Source organism: Xyrauchen texanus, chromosome 26 (genome assembly GCF_025860055.1).
Source record: "Xyrauchen texanus isolate HMW12.3.18 chromosome 26, RBS_HiC_50CHRs, whole genome shotgun sequence".
Classification (NCBI taxonomy): Eukaryota; Metazoa; Chordata; class Actinopteri; order Cypriniformes; family Catostomidae; genus Xyrauchen; species Xyrauchen texanus.
This window is the reverse complement of record NC_068301.1, coordinates 16,549,534-16,565,840: the sequence shown is the minus strand read 5'-3', so window position 1 is coordinate 16,565,840 and position 16,307 is coordinate 16,549,534. Positions and strand designations below refer to the sequence as shown.

Below are 16,307 nucleotides of genomic sequence, written 5' to 3'. Positions count from 1 at the left end.
AACTCTGAATATATGGAATGAAACTTGAATATATAGAATAAAACTCTGAATATATGGAATGAAACTTGAATATATAGAATAAAACTCTGAATATATGGAATGAAACTTGAATATATAGAATAAAACTCTGAATATATGGAATGAAACTTGAATATATAGAATAAAACTCTGAATATATGGAATGAAACTTGAATATATAGAATAAAACTCTGAATATATGGAATGAAACTTGAATATATAGAATAAAACTCTGAATATATGGAATGAAACTTGAATATATAGAATAAAACTCTGAATATATGGAATGAAACTTGAATATATAGAATAAAACTCTGAATATATGGAATGAAACTTGAATATATAGAATAAAACTCTGAATATATGGAATGAAACTTGAATATATAGAATAAAACTCTGAATATATGGAATGAAACTTGAATATATAGAATAAAACTCTGAATATATGGAATGAAACTTGAATACATAGAATAAAACTCTGAATATATGGAATGTTTCCTTCCATATATTCACACTTTCATTCTATATATTCAGAGTTTTATTCCATATATTCAAGTTTACACAAAACTGTGTTATATTTAAGCATCTTCATAGTCACTATTTGCCTAGAATTTGCAGACATACTCTTGACATTTTCTCAACCATCTTCTTGAGGTATCACCCTGGGATGATTTTTAAACAGTATTGAATGAGTTCCCATCTATGTTGGGCACTGATTGGCTGCTTTTCTTTAATATTTGGTCCAAGTCATCAATTTCAAAAACTTTTTAATTTTAAGTTTTTGTTATTTTATTATTAATTTTATATTTTTGTCTACAAAAATAATTTCAAATATTTAAAAATGTTCAAAAGATTTTTAAGAGCATGAGAAACATTTCAGTCAATTACGTTAAAGTGCATCACTTGGGAAACCCATTTCTAAAATAATATTGTTTATATCCACCTTATTTTGCAACGCAGAAGTAAGCAGCAGCTGCATTTCTGGCAAATGTGTAAAAGTTCAGCTGTTAATGACTGCAATACAAATAAATAGAAGGATAATAATACCAGAATTTAGTGATATAAGTTTATATCACACAACCACAGGATGTACAGCAGAATGGTGGCCTAATAATTTTCTAACATCAGCATTCATAGTAAAATAGTAAGTAAATGGCTCACTTGTTGCTGTGTTGTTGTATTGAAGAGACGGTAATAAAATAGCTTCATACTCTACTGAGAATGTGACAATGCTGTGTTTCTTTTCTCCATGTAAACCTCCATTTATATGTACCTGCATAACCTCCAATGATGTCTTTATTTTTTTATTTCCATAGGCGATGTTTCATAAGCCATGCTAAATGCGAGATCTGCGTGTCTGTTTACTATACACTGCTATGAAAGAGAGAATGCTCTCTGACAAGAACGGAGAGTAAAATGCGTTTATTAATTTACCAAGATGAAACAAGATGCCGTTTTGTTCCAAAGAAAGTTAAAGCAGCATTTTCCCAGCAGCTTTCTGCTCTCTGCTGGTTGTGTAATGTGTGTGGAGACATGTCAGACGACATGGAGGACTGTCCTGTCAGCACCTTATCTCTCATTTATTCTGCCTGTGCAACAGTGTGATAAAACGATGGAAAAATATGATATACGGTAAAACTACATGTGTTCAAAACAAATGAGTTTATGATAATCCAAATTAATGTTAATAATATGACAACATATATTGCCAGCCTGTAATATAAAGCAGCATAATATATTTTTTTTGCATCGCTAAAATAGCTGAAAGTTTACATTTATTTACTCAGCGTTTAGTCATGTAATTTGTAACCAGTACTAGATTACAATTCAGAAGTAATCTACCCAGCACTGGCTGCACGTATATCAAAACCAATAAGATCTCAAAACTGGTCACAAACTTGTTATAGAAGTGGTAGAAGTGGTTCTTCCGGTAGAAGTGGTCTACATTCATGGTTGATAATGGCGGCACCCTAGTTACGTTGAAAAATGAGGTGTATAGAAACTATTTAAAACACTCATATGTTGGCATACCTCTGTTTGTGTTTCTGTGACAGCCGATGGGACAATGACAGTAAAGGAGGAAACATAGACATTATATTGATAACATTGATCGGAAAAACAAAACCTTTCCTTGAAAATTGTTTCATAAAGTAAATTAAAAGCAAAGTAATTTGTAATGTGATTACTTTTTCAATAATATTTTGAGTAACCCAACACTGTATATATGTATATATACACTCACCAACCACTTTATTAGATACACTACCTATTATTCATGCAATTATCCAGTCAGCCAATCGTGTGGCAGCAGTGCAATCAGGAGGTCAGGAGCTTCAACCATCAGAATGGGGAAAAAATGTGATCTCAGTGATTTAAATCGTGGCATGATTGTTGGTGCCAGATGGGCTGGTTTGATTGCTTCTGTAACTGCTGATCTCCTGGGATTTTCATGCACAACAGTTTCTATAGTTTACACAGAATGGTGCCAAAAACAAAAACCATCCTGTGAGTAGCAGTTCTGCAGAAGGAAACACCTTGTTGATTAGAGAGTTCAACAAAGAATGACCAGATTGGTTCGAGTTGACAGAAGGGCTTAGGAATCTCAGATAACCACTCTGTATAATTGCAGTGAGCAGAATAGCATCTCAGAATGCACTACATGTCAAATCTTAAAGACCACATTAGGAACTTTATTAGGACCATATTGTTCATAATAAAGTGCTTAGTGAGTATATACACAGTATAAATGCTGCTGATGGCAAAAGCAGCATTTATAATAAATTATTCATTAAAGGTGCTATATGTAATATTTTTACTATACTAAATCATAAAATGACCATAATATGTCATTAGAGAATTAAGAAACATGCTAAGTTGAAATACTGCTTCTCCAGATGATAATGCTACAGTCAGTATATTCTACTTTGAAGTTTCCTTTCTAGGCCGGGGTTGTTTTCCAGAAAGCAGGTTTAATTTACAGTCACATATACCCTGAACTCTCGGTTGATTAACCCATGCCTTGCTTACTCCGGGTATGTTGGTTCCAAAACACCAGTGAAGGGTAAGTTCAATCAACCTCCTATTGGTAACCCAGAGTTAACATGAGCGCGGTGAGTACTTAAAGATATTTTCAATGGATTGCCGATTTCAGGAGTCACTGTGGAAAACCCAAGGAGAAAAGAAACGAGCTGCAAATTTCAGTGAAGCAGAGTTGGAGGTTTTAATGCATGCTTATGAATAGTATAAGCCAATTATAACAAAAAAGTAATACTGCTGAATCGGTGAAAGACAGACCATTGGCTTGGCAAAAAATAACTGATAGAGTAAATGCGTGAGTTTATAAAATTATAAATACAATTTTCTCTTTCATTATGATGTAAAATTGAACATTGATCCTATTGGGCATGGTGTAAAAAATTACATTTAATAGATAAGCATTTACTTTATGCCCTCCATCAATTTCTTAACATTGTACATACTTAAGTAATGAACATTGGCTAGTAATATATTGCCTTATTTTATTTTGGAACCAAAAGAACTCTGAGCCAAGTCAAAATGAAACATAAAAAACATTCTCCAAAAAGGTAATATTTCCTAAACTTCTTAAACTAATGTAACCTAAATCAGCCAACTTTTTATAGTAAGTTTTCTTTCTGTTCTGTGTAGCCAATAGGAAGAAGGCTGAGGCCTGTAAAATGGGTGGCGGACCACCACCACCTTTACTTACTCCAGCGGTGGAGCTGGCACTGTCCCTTGACCACAGGGCAACCTGTGGTCGATGGGATTCCAGGGGACAGTTCATCAGAGTCCTCTAACTCCCATGATACATGTGGCTTAGTAAAATGTCACTATTTAAAAAAACAGGGCATTCTGATTGCATTTACTGTCACTGTCACTTGTGCATTATGCATAATTTATTTGAATCCATATGGTGTATACTGCAATATTCCTAATTGTTTATTAGTTGAATTTGTTTCTGACAAATTATATAGTGAGAATATACATTAACTATCTTACTGGTATTTTCTTGCAGTTGCTGATGGACACATTGTATTACTGGACCCCACTGCAACAGCACAGCCTGCACAGATGTAAGTGATTATTGTCTTCAGGGATTGTTTCTGTTTGCTAGACTAAACATCCTTAGTAATTTGCTCTGCATAGGATGAAGATAAAGATAATGAGACCACTTCTGCTGTGGCAGAATTAGAAAATGAAAATGCTGGGAGGCAAATAGAGGAATAATCCATATAATGCATTCCGTTTTTTTAACAAAAGATATAAAAACTTTGTCAATGTCCTGTTACAGAATATGGCTGGGGATTCCTATACAAAGGAGAGTCCATTTACCTCTACACAGAATCTTAGCAGTGTGAGAAATGTTCTGCAGTTGTCTTTATTATAATAATTGGTCTGTATATGTATTACAGACTTAAGAAATCATATCGAATTATCATTTGGTGTTCCTAACTGCCTGCAAAGGAGCTGTATAAGGTCCAGCTTCAAAGGCAAATAAGAAAAAGTGACATGGAGATGTTATACAGCTTCAAGTGGAGGAGAAAAGGATGAACATCAAAAAGGCCAGACTTGAAATTGAATTGCTGGAGCATCGGCTAAAGGTGAGAACTGTATTTGTCAAGTGATGATTAATCTGTCATTTGTTATTGAATGGTAAAGCAATAAATACAAATGTCTTTTTATTACAGGAAATAAAGAAACTATAAAAACAATTGACTGTTCACTCTGTGCATTATTCATTCAATTTAAAAGAGTTTTTGGCAGATCACATCCTGTACAACCCTTCCATCTGTTTGGTCCACTAGGTTCACTGGGGGTTCCTCTTGACCATCTTCATAAAGAGAAGGGGGCCCTCTTGCCTCTTATTGTGGCAATGTTGTGAAGAACCACACATGCCATTGTGTTGTCACATGCTCTTTCTGGACTGACCCTGAGCCCACGCAGGCACTGAAACCTGGCCTTCAGGATGCCAATGGTCATTTCCACCTTAGCCCGTGTTCTGATGTGGCCCAGATTAAATCGTGTCTGTGGTCCAGGCTCAGGGTAGGGGATCATCATATAGGGCAGACAGGGGTACCCTCTGTCCCCCAGCAAGTAACCACTGAAGTTTCCTACAATAGAGTAGTTAATAACAAATGACAAAAAATACTAGAATTACAAAAAACAAAACAAAAGAAACAATATTGTGTACGGCAAAACATACCTTGTTCAAATTTGTGGCACAATGATGACTCCCGGAAAATTCTGGCATCGCGTAGAGACACTGGCCATTTGGCTTCAACATTTGTGATGAGGTGGGATGCATCACATATTACCTATTTAGTGTGGACCAGTAATGAGTGGCATGTAATGGTTTAAATATTGATTTAGCACCCAAAATTCTATTGTTACCTGGGCATTGATGCTATGGAATGACTTCCTATTAACATAGACTCCTTCATTGACTGAAGGAGCTTTAATAGGAATGTGGGTTCCATCAATGCATCCAATGACATTTGGGAATCCTGAAATTGAAATTTAGATGATTAGATACATTTTAAAATGATTGTGGATGTGTACAGTACAGACTTTCAAAGGTTTGAGGTCAGGGAACTGCACAAAAGTGTGTAGGAACCAGGTCCGGATTGGCTAATCGGGAGCACCGGGAGAATTCCTAAAATACACTTACTGTATATTTAAGATAAATTCCCTTAAAGCAAGTCTAACTTATATGTTGCTTCTCAAGTTTCTCAAAATGTAACTTTGTTTTAAGGATTTTTAGACTATTTCAAATGGAAAACAAGACAAAAACACTTGATAGAAATAGTTTTTTTTGCAGTGAACTTCTTTACTGATTTAAAATTAATACAATAATTTTTTTCCCTTTAATTCAGTGAATGTCATTTGGAGGTATTTTTAAATGATGATTTTGTCCTCTTTATTGTTAGTAAGCATGTTTAATACAACCTTTTATGTCAGGACACAAACTGAATAATTGGTTAACTGCTAAAGATTAACCATGGCAATAATCGCCGATTAGTTGAATAATCGTTCTAATAATCGTTAGGTTAACCGATTATCAAAATAATCGTTAATTGCAGCCCTAGTATAATGTACACCTGCTCAATGAAAAATGCCCTGAGATAATTAATGATACCAGATGATTCAGCACTACATTAATAAAACTGACTTGACTAGATCAGAAAGTTTTGTAAAAAGGGGAGATTTGTGGCGAGAAATATGACAATTTGTAAAATTTGATTTAGTGTCTGAAGCAGAGCCAGGACCCAATTGTAGGCCTATGCAAGACATTGATGCTCTCACTGTGGAAGACACAGGTAAGCTGTGTGAATAAGCAAACATGATCACATTAGTTACACTAGGCCTATAACAACTTTCTATGTCCAAGTGTTACTAATGACCCATTATGTTTTTTATCAAAAGATAGGCCTAGTAAATACATTGTAAAAAAATTGCTGTAAACGTACAGCCAAATTCTTACAGCAATCTACTACGATTTTTGAATACAATAGTTTGCTGTTAAAATGTTACATTCTGGGAGATAAAGAGCACTGTTAACTAACTAGTTTTATGGTAAAAAGCTGTTGTGTTCAAGGCATTATGGGAAAATGAACATTTAAAATCATGATATCATCTTGGCGAAGGCTATCGTGACATTTGAAACGTATATTTTAAAACCCTCCATGAAAATGTTAGTTTGTGGCACATGGTTGATGTTTCTGACCAACTCCTCTGCTCTTTATCATCTCAAATCAGCCTTCACTTGTCTGGCTAATGACAAGTCAAATAAAACATTTTTTACCTTTGAAGCAATGTACATATTAAATGTACAATGTTGCCAGGATTGTTATGAAAAACAACAACCTGTACACAGTAAAATACCACCCCTAAGAGAAATACCCATAAGCCTTTGAGTTTGAATATTTATGTATGCTTTGGCAATGCATTGGGGCTACAAACATTTTACAAAAATAAATTAAATAAAAAACATGTACAAAAGTTTTTATTCAGACTTAATAGAAGTCTTAGTTTAATTAGTGTTGTTGTTTTGTTACAATAGTTGTGTTTTGTTTGAAGTTACCATCATGGTGATTAGTGTTCTCTTGAGCTGGCACCTTAGACCTTCTATATTATTATATTATGTTCTTCCAATCAGTCAGTTTATGTTTTCATAAAACACTAGTTGTTGCTCTGTACTACTTGGAAGATAAAATCTAAGATCAGCCTGAATGTCTGATCCTACCTTACAAATGGCACTATATGTGTCAATAGTGTAGCATTACACATACAAACATAAAAACAACAACAGTTAATGTTATTTCAGCAAAATGATGTCAGCAAGTTGAATGTTTGATGTTTTTGAACTTACAGAATAACACATGTTGACAAGAAACACACACATATCAACTCTCGGCATACAAAACGCAACAATGGTGACAATTAACAAACATACTTTTATGTAAAAAAGTAAAAGTTGAACATTAAAATACAAGTAACTTACCTTAATCAAAAACAACATCAATATAAACCAGTAAATAGTTAAACAAATCTAAGTAATTTCTTCATGCTACAGTGCATGCTGGGAATTTAGCTGTTAATTTCAACAACAGTAGATAGTGTGACAGCTATGTGCTGCTAAATTACAGTTGTATACTGTAGCTTTAAAAACAGTATCTAGCTGGTAATTTCAGCAACAGCAAGACACTGTTAATTTTACAGTAACATGCTGGCAACCCTGCTTTAGCAGTGAGCCCATGATTGAAAGGGTATAGGATAAAAGGATAGAAAATACATAATATTTGTATTTATTTTATATTTTTTTCATTTCAAGGTTTGGATATTTATTAACACAATTGTTTTACTTACATTGTGTTGCTGTAAAGAATACTGTTGTTAACTGTTCTACTAAATCTTCACTGTGACGCAACACTTAGGCTACTGTATTTGCACTGTATTGGAAATGATGATAATTTAGAAAAATACAATGAATTACAAGGCTGTAGAGAACAGTGCACTATTGCAGACTTACATACTGTTTTAATTACATTATTTTAATAGTCAGTCGTGAAATAAAGTGGGCCGGTCTAAGGCATGAAATTCCAGGGCTGAAAATTAGTCCCACTCCGGCCCTGGTAGGAACCGTTTGAGTGCAAGCCATACTGTACGCACGGCCCTACACACAGTTGCCTTATATAAACCCACATTATATAAAAAACTCCCCATGGGAGAAAAACGAAGGGCAATGCACAAAATGTGCTCTGTGTGTTTTAATGACTGCAAACAAGCATTATTTCATCTTCATTCGTAATAGCGATATTAGCTACATTGGTTTAGGACTGAGAGTTTGCTTGACAGAAATTATACTGAATCATTGCGTTCATTTTTTAATTAATAAAACTATAAAGTTCTACCATACATATTAAATCTTAATTCAATATTAACATTAGACCTCTCACGCATTCTACATTAATGTTTAATAGGTTGACCGTTACGTTATTTGTTTGCACTGAACTTCATTATAACTATTAACATTCATATTCTATTATTATGATAATAGGCTATAGGTTTACTATATATTTTATTATATATTTAATATTATCATATTTATAATATAGAATATTTAATTATATATTTAATTTGAATGGTATTTGCATGAACAGTGCATCTTAATTTTATTTTACTGTTTGTCATGTGAACTGAATGTAATTCTTTTATTTTTAATACCATTTGATGTACCCAGTTGGGGTTTCTAAAAACTTTATATCACCTTTAATTTCCCACAGTTGCTGAAGGTCTCGTTGTATTAATAGACCCTCTATCAATTGAAGGATCTCCCACAGTTGTCATCATTTTCCATTGACTTAAAGGTATATGTTTTTAGTAGGCCACACATGGTTATTCATGTGCATTATAAGATGAAGATCTGCTGTAACGAAGGTGGGCAATGATAGGAGTAACATGACCATTGTGTTCTTTTCTCATTTGATGTGGCTTTAAAACTTGTCATGTTGTGTTGTCATGTACATTATGGTCCATCTGCCTCCAGCAACTTGGTATGGAATTAAATTATGTTGTTTTAATTGAAGATCATGTGTCTGACTATACAGTACATTATAGATGTTCATGATCTCAGCATTAGGGAAAAGTAACTCATCTCTTTCTTGTTAATAGGAATTTGTAAAAGGTCCTCAAATGCAGAACAAAAATGTAATTAAGAGATGGACCATGTACAGCTTCTGATGGAGTACAGGAGGCTGATACATCTTTTCATTGAATCACCTGACCACCAGATAAACAAGGGCACTGTGGGTGACTCTAAATGACAGCATGTCTCATTTATATTTTCAGATAATAAAGACAGTACAATGAACTAGTCTGGAAATGTGTGCTTTTATATGTACAGTAGCCTACAAGAGTTTAGAGTGATAAGAAATAAAATCTCTAACCTCTATATCTGTGGTCTTTGAAATTAGCACATATTATCTAGTTAGTAAACAAGAAGAACGAGTGATTAATTGCTTAAGCTTTTAACTGGCAGACATTACCTACATATTGATACTGTGCCATTTTATAAATAACATTAATATCCATTGAATGAACTGTAAATATAATGCGAGAGCTATAATAATTTTATTGTATGAAATGTATAGAGAAGAGTGTGAGGGACTTTCTAATGTGTTCTGCGTTTAAAAAAAATATATTACAGTATTAAAACTTTCCCATTAAAAGATAAAGCACAATGCACACAGTTTGTTAAATTTTGAATGCAAATCTGCGGTGTGAGACAGGAAATGCCGGAGTAAAGAAGATTTGTGAGGTAAAGTAAAGATTGTAGTTTACCGTATTGTGTGTAATCTGAACTTTCTCGCCCACTGTGCCGCTATTAAAAAGGGCACGCATGCGCTGACAGCCTCTGAAACGTACTAACATCTACCTGAAATAAACTAACTCTGGAACATAACCTACTCCGGAGTTATTATTAAGTTTCTATGGCTACTAACATACCCTGAAAGTTATCGGCTTATTCTGAGTAAACTTGCCACGGGTAAATCACTTCACCTGCTTTCTGGAATACACCCCGGAATTTCTGTTTCTGTTTTGGCCTGTGTTATCCCGCCCACTGTCCACTCACCAATAGTATTTAGACACTCAGATTTGAACAAGTTTTCAGGCAAACGACACTGCGTGCTGCAGCCATGGAAGCCAGCAAACGAACTGGATCAGAGATTGCAGATTCCACCCGACCTAAAAAGCTTCGCTATCCATCTAAAAACCACCATGACCAGAAGCGTAGTAAAACAAGGATAAATACCGGAGATGCTTTTGGAAATGGAGACAGCTTAAAGCCCAGAAATCCTTTAAAACGGATGCTGCCTTGGCTAATTTGCATGTCAACATTCTGGCAACCAGCATTAGCTTCGAGTCTGGGGTGGGGCAGACACTCTCCAATATTTTGAATTTGGACTGCAGTACCCATTTCAAACGCTTGTTGTCAATCTTACAAATAACACCTTTTAACATTCCCTGTTTACACTATTTCCCTATTTTGTCTCTAAAGTCCACATCATAACACGTGTTGCAGATATCAAATATATAAAAATGAATACACTTAATGCATTTATATTACTAATTAATATAGTTAATATATATATATATATATATATATATATTTTTTTACTTCTTTTGAAGTGATCAAAGCACCATTTGTTGTGCAAGCTCTTTTGTAAAAAGTAGCTTACATACTTTGAGTTTGTAGTCATTATTGGTCATTTAATTGTAATTTGTATAAGTAGGTGCACACATGCATGTGGGTGGAGTAAGTCTAAAGACATTTTGCCCCACCCTTAAAAGGAAAAGGTTTAAACACATCCACAGACTGTCAGACTTTCACCCATACCATGGGAATCTTTCTTCAAACTGATGATTTTCCCCCCTCCTGTTTACACAAAATTGCGAAAACTTCCTTCTTCATGCTTATGCTTGTGTGTTTGATTATGAATGTTTGTGTGTTTGTGTGTGTGTCTGTGTGTGTGTGCCTACTTGTGTTATTTAACTTACCAACCACTCAGGTAAGGGAGGGTGTGAGAAAGGGTGCGGCCTCCAGAAGAATGTGTCAGTGCAACTGAGCGCAACTCACTCACCACACCTTCACGATCATTCCTCATACGCACATACACAGCAGCATACTTACCTTTTATGCTGTGTACATAAGCTCGCCATTTTGTACACATTCACACGAGGTCACTCAAATCGCATCACAAAAAAATATATTATTTGTTATTTACCACAAATACGTCTTCTGCAAACAGCCAAGATAGCCATTGTATGTGATTATACAATATAGCCATTACTCATTCACTCACATACCTGCCTGTGACTCACATATATATATATATATATATATATATATATATATATATATACACACACACAGGCCCATAAACAAGTAGGGGGACAAAGAACCAACAGTTTTTGCATGCTATAGAGATACTGTATATTTGCAATAAAATGTTTTCAAGCTAAATTAAATAAAATAAAAAATAAATCATTCAGGAAAATCTTTCTCAAACAGTCTGCATTGAGCCGAGGGCCATTTTCTTTATAAGACAAATGTATGCCTCTCAGCTAAAGTTTTTATTGTGAGTGAACAAGATAGAATATGTTTAAAGTATGTTTGAGATCACATTTGTTTTGCAACCTTGAATTTTGCAGACAAGTGACTGCATGCCAAAATGTTCTGTATGTCCATCCAAATTCTTTAAAGAGCACTCTGTTCTTCATAACACACTGTCCTTTTACTGTTTGATAGATTCCACTGAGAAGTCTTACCCACAATTCTTCTCTCCTGCTGTAATATCACACCTGTGTATCATGTGACACAAGGCAGCTCTCTCTCTCTTCTCTGCTGTATTTAAACACACATATCAAGCCAACTTGCTTTCTTTAAAGGCAGTGGTTTTGCATAGTCTGCCTTGATGTTTTGCATGGGTTATCATTTGGCTTTTACTCATGTGTGCTTATGCCATGATGAGTGAATCTGATATTTTATGCTTTTCGTATTTGAACTTTATTTTTTGTGACTGGTTGTTATGTAATTTGTCAGGTTACTTGCCAAAACTGTTGCATCAGTCACATTACAGCCATTTATTTAAGTAAACGACAATTGTGTCCATTCATGTGTCATGCGTTTGTGTTTGTTTTGTTTTTCTATAATTATTTTGTTTGTGCGTGCATGCATGTGTGAACATTACACATCTCTGTTACACCCTTGATAAGCTCAGGTGCTGTGTGATGTGAGGTTTTTGATGCTGTTGAAACCTGAAAAGTAGCATATTTTTCACATTGAATGTCAACTCCCTGAAGCTATGGAGCCAATAACAGTTTAATGCCTCAACTCCTCCAATAATGGTGTATACCTTAGGCTACATCACATTGTATCATATTTTATTAGCTCATGCTCCAGTCCATGTCCACCCAACCAAAGCACATAGAAAAGAAAAGAAACACAAACCAGTCTGCAATTTTGAAATCTCGTCTACAATCTCGTTATATGAGCCTAAATTCCACTAATGATTCAGAAATGGAAGTTGAAGAGCATGAATGATTAGTGGATGATTAATTGGTGCACGTTTAACTGGTACTTTGTGCCATGTGTGAAAAATATATATGTAAATAATTATACATATGTCTTAGAGTTAATCATGTACAGATAAATGTGATTTGACTTCCATATTGTACTATCAAATCAAGTTAATGCATTTGATAACAATCAAATGCTGTCAACATGACTAGGTTACAGTATAGTATTTCAGTTATTTCATAGTCTAGAAATTAACCCTAATGAAAAGATAAAAATAAATTAATTGAATTCAGAGTAATCAATTACTTCAAAGAATAAATTAAAAGAATGATCAGAAATCAATTCGAATTTAAATCTATAAGAGGCCAACTTAAATTGGAGTCAGATTAATATAAACTGGAGTCCAATAAAAATTAATAAAATAATTAATTTGTAAAGTGTAAAATAACAATAATTGCTTTACTTCAGCGCTCAGAAAAGACAGAACAACACAGAGACTTTCAAAGGGCAATCTATTGAAGTTCCACTCCGAACGGATAGGTGTTTTTTACATCTGCATTTATGTTTGGACTGCAGTTCGTCTTCAGTTTATTTATGGCTGGTGACTAATATCAGGTCTTTGTTTGCAATTTCAGATTTTAATTCAGAATTCAAGATTTACCAAACATATATGAGATGTAGGCTGATACATTTGAAAAAGAAGAAAAAATGAAAGGGAACAATAAATTATGAACAATTTACTGCCTTTACTTGATTAATATGTAATCGTGTAATCCATAATAAAGTAATTTTAATCTGATTACAAATACTTTCAAATGTAATACAGGTACTTTTTGTAATCTGATTACATAAAACAGATTACATGTAATCTGTTACTACCCAGCACTGACTGTAGCAATGATATTTGTTAAAACAATAAGTTTGGGTGGACTAAAGCAGGTTTGACTTGTACGGTAAATGATTTGTTTAAGAATACCACACATAAAATGTCCCTGCTATGTGATATCACTGAAATGGCTGTCCTGAGAGGTCACACCTGTGTTTGTGACAGCCCTAGGCTCTGTAAACAGCCAAAAAGTGTCAGGGGAGCTGCCCACACTTTTTTAGCCAATCAGAGAACTTCCTCTGCCTCTGCAGTCCAAGTTTGCTGACATACCTACGGAGGTCTTCCTTTTTGGAGAGAAGGTGTGTGGTTGAGAAGATGGGATGGTCTATCAATAGAAGTAACAAAATGGCTGAAATCTCTTAAAGCACCTTTAAAAGTAATATAATGTGATCAGAAAAACCTGCAGTGTTTGAACCATTGTTTTAACTAGTTTACTGTTCAGATAGAGTACCCTGCCCTACATGCTAAAATCTCTTCGTTTGTTCTTTTCACAGTCTAAGCAAACATACTCCTGTTGCAACAATTGACCCACACCGCTTGCTGATCTGGTCCATGTATCTTAAAGTGACAGAGAGAGTTTAGGTAGTAAGTGGTAGTAAAACAGATTAGTTAACTTGAGAGACCTGTACTGTTAAATAAACCGATGGCTTAAGGGTTGTTTTGATGTTAGATACGTTGATATAGATTGCTTTAGGTCTGTCTGGATTGCTGTAGCCCTGTTCTGACCCCTGGCCCTTATGATGCAGTATCACTCCTTTAAAGTGTCTAGATACCAAAGGTTTGTAAATTCTCTTAAGCAAGCAAAGGTATGATATGGCATCAGTGATAGCTCTCACCCACCCCCACCCCATCCTATTCATGTATGAGACCCCAGATGTTTCCCCAGGACATGCAGCATTCTGTCAGCTTCCTGTCTAGGTTTCCAGAAGATGTCTGTGTTTTAGCTATACAGTTTGAAAGAATAACAGACATACAGTACATGGTTAGTAGACATGAAATACTTTTGAAAAGTTTATATGAGTTGTCCTGCAATGTGACATGCTGTGCTCAATTGAACCCTTGTGTTGTGTTAGTTTGTGCTAACACCTTTTGTGTTCCCGGTGAAAAATGACCAGCCCACTAAAATTGTTAATAAATCTTTCATATTGCAAATATTATCCCAAGATATTGCATTAAATCCCTTAGAATCTGGACTTTACAATGCATATATAGTAGCTGATCCTACCTATTCTTAAATAATACTTTTTTTATTCTCATAATTTGCAAATTTGTTGTCACAACGCTCATATTCAGAGTTGGTGAAAAAAATGTAATAGATTATTAGATTGCCATGTGTTTTATATTGTTGGAAAGGTTTCAATTAGTAAAATGCAATGAGCAAATTTGTTTCACTCAGAGGCAAAACTGCAGTGAGTATTAGTGTATGAAATTCCCACTAACACACATAAATATAATACACAGGAGTGTCTTTTTGTCACATTTTTCCTTATTACTTCCTGAAACATACATATAACATAGACAATGACATCTTACAGCAGACTATCCCGATTCAAATTAGCTCAAACATAACATAATAAGATAAGATATTGAAATATTCCTTAAAGAGTGTACATGGAAAGACGATGCACAAAAGGTCTCTCAACAGACGCTGTGTGTGTGTGTGTGTGTGTGTGTACATGTCTAAGGGCATGTGTGTGCAAATCCACATCACATACAGTGTATGTGCTCATCTAAAGGATTGGGATACTCCTGAACGTGTAATATTTCTGCATTTTGTACTTATTCATTCATTCCTAATGGCAGTCACTTTATACCAAGAACATCCACAGGTATAACAAAGTGAAATAAAACCAATACAAATTTATGAAAATTATCTAAAAAAAACAACTTGTTTGTTCGGAAACTCTGTGTGAACAAAGTCATAGATTTTTAGTCCAACAGGATGAAATAAAATACAGTTTTCAACAACAACAACAAAAGGTTAATGGTCAGTTTTGACTGGAACACAATATAATAACTATTTTAAACAGCATTTTTGCTCAATTTAAATTATATATATATATATATATATATATATATATATATATATATATATATATATATATATATATATATATATACAGTTTTGATGACCTTACATTCATTGAGAGAGGAAAAATATATTTCTTTCCTCCACTAGGATCATTTATTAATTAATTAATGAACTAGAGACACAAATTTATTTAAAACTTTTAAAAAACTATAAAAGGAATTGTGATCAATCACAGCAATTAAAGTATACTCTTTTCCTCTTATACATTCAAGTCAATTTTGACCTAAAATATTGATGCTGATTTCCAAAAAAGCTCATGAACATGTTATGCATCTTCCACATACATACAGTACATGAACATACATACATACATACATAGAAACAACTTGCCAATAGTAGGTTATACATGCTACATTTCTGTCTCTGTACTTGAAAGTGTAGTTAATGTAAAACAGGCCACAGTGACTGCTTCCTTGTGAGGAAGGGTTCAATGACTAAAAAGAATTGTTGAACCGAAACCATGTCAAGTAAATAAAGCAACAGTGCACTCTGGTGTTATTATTTATATAGCAAGTGAATGTACTCTCTCCATATAGAATGCAAATACTACTACTACTACTACTACTACTACTACTAATAATAATAATTCTGATTTAACAAAGGTCTGATTAAAAAATTATAATAATATCTATTAGTCACATAATAAGGTCTTAATTTCTCACCCAGAGATGATACAAGTAGACACAATAATTGTTACCAGGTGCTGAGAAGAT

General features: G+C 34.2%; 1 long non-coding RNA gene across 3 annotated transcripts; it reads right to left on the bottom strand.

The window, feature by feature from the left end:
• Positions 1-4,632: 4,632 nt before the first annotated feature.
• Positions 4,633-10,464, bottom strand: LOC127620220 (uncharacterized). 3 transcript variants are annotated; one of them, XR_007967688.1, is made up of 4 exons: positions 10,349-10,464; positions 5,428-5,540; positions 5,240-5,351; positions 4,633-5,147 (listed from the first exon to the last, which is right to left on the bottom strand). It is a non-coding gene; the product is annotated as an uncharacterized LOC127620220 (long non-coding RNA). The 3 variants fall into 3 exon arrangements; XR_007967686.1 differs by lacking the exon at positions 10,349-10,464 and adding an exon at positions 10,169-10,320; XR_007967687.1 differs by lacking the exon at positions 10,349-10,464 and adding an exon at positions 9,877-10,126.
• Between the last annotated feature and the right edge of the window lie 5,843 nt (positions 10,465-16,307).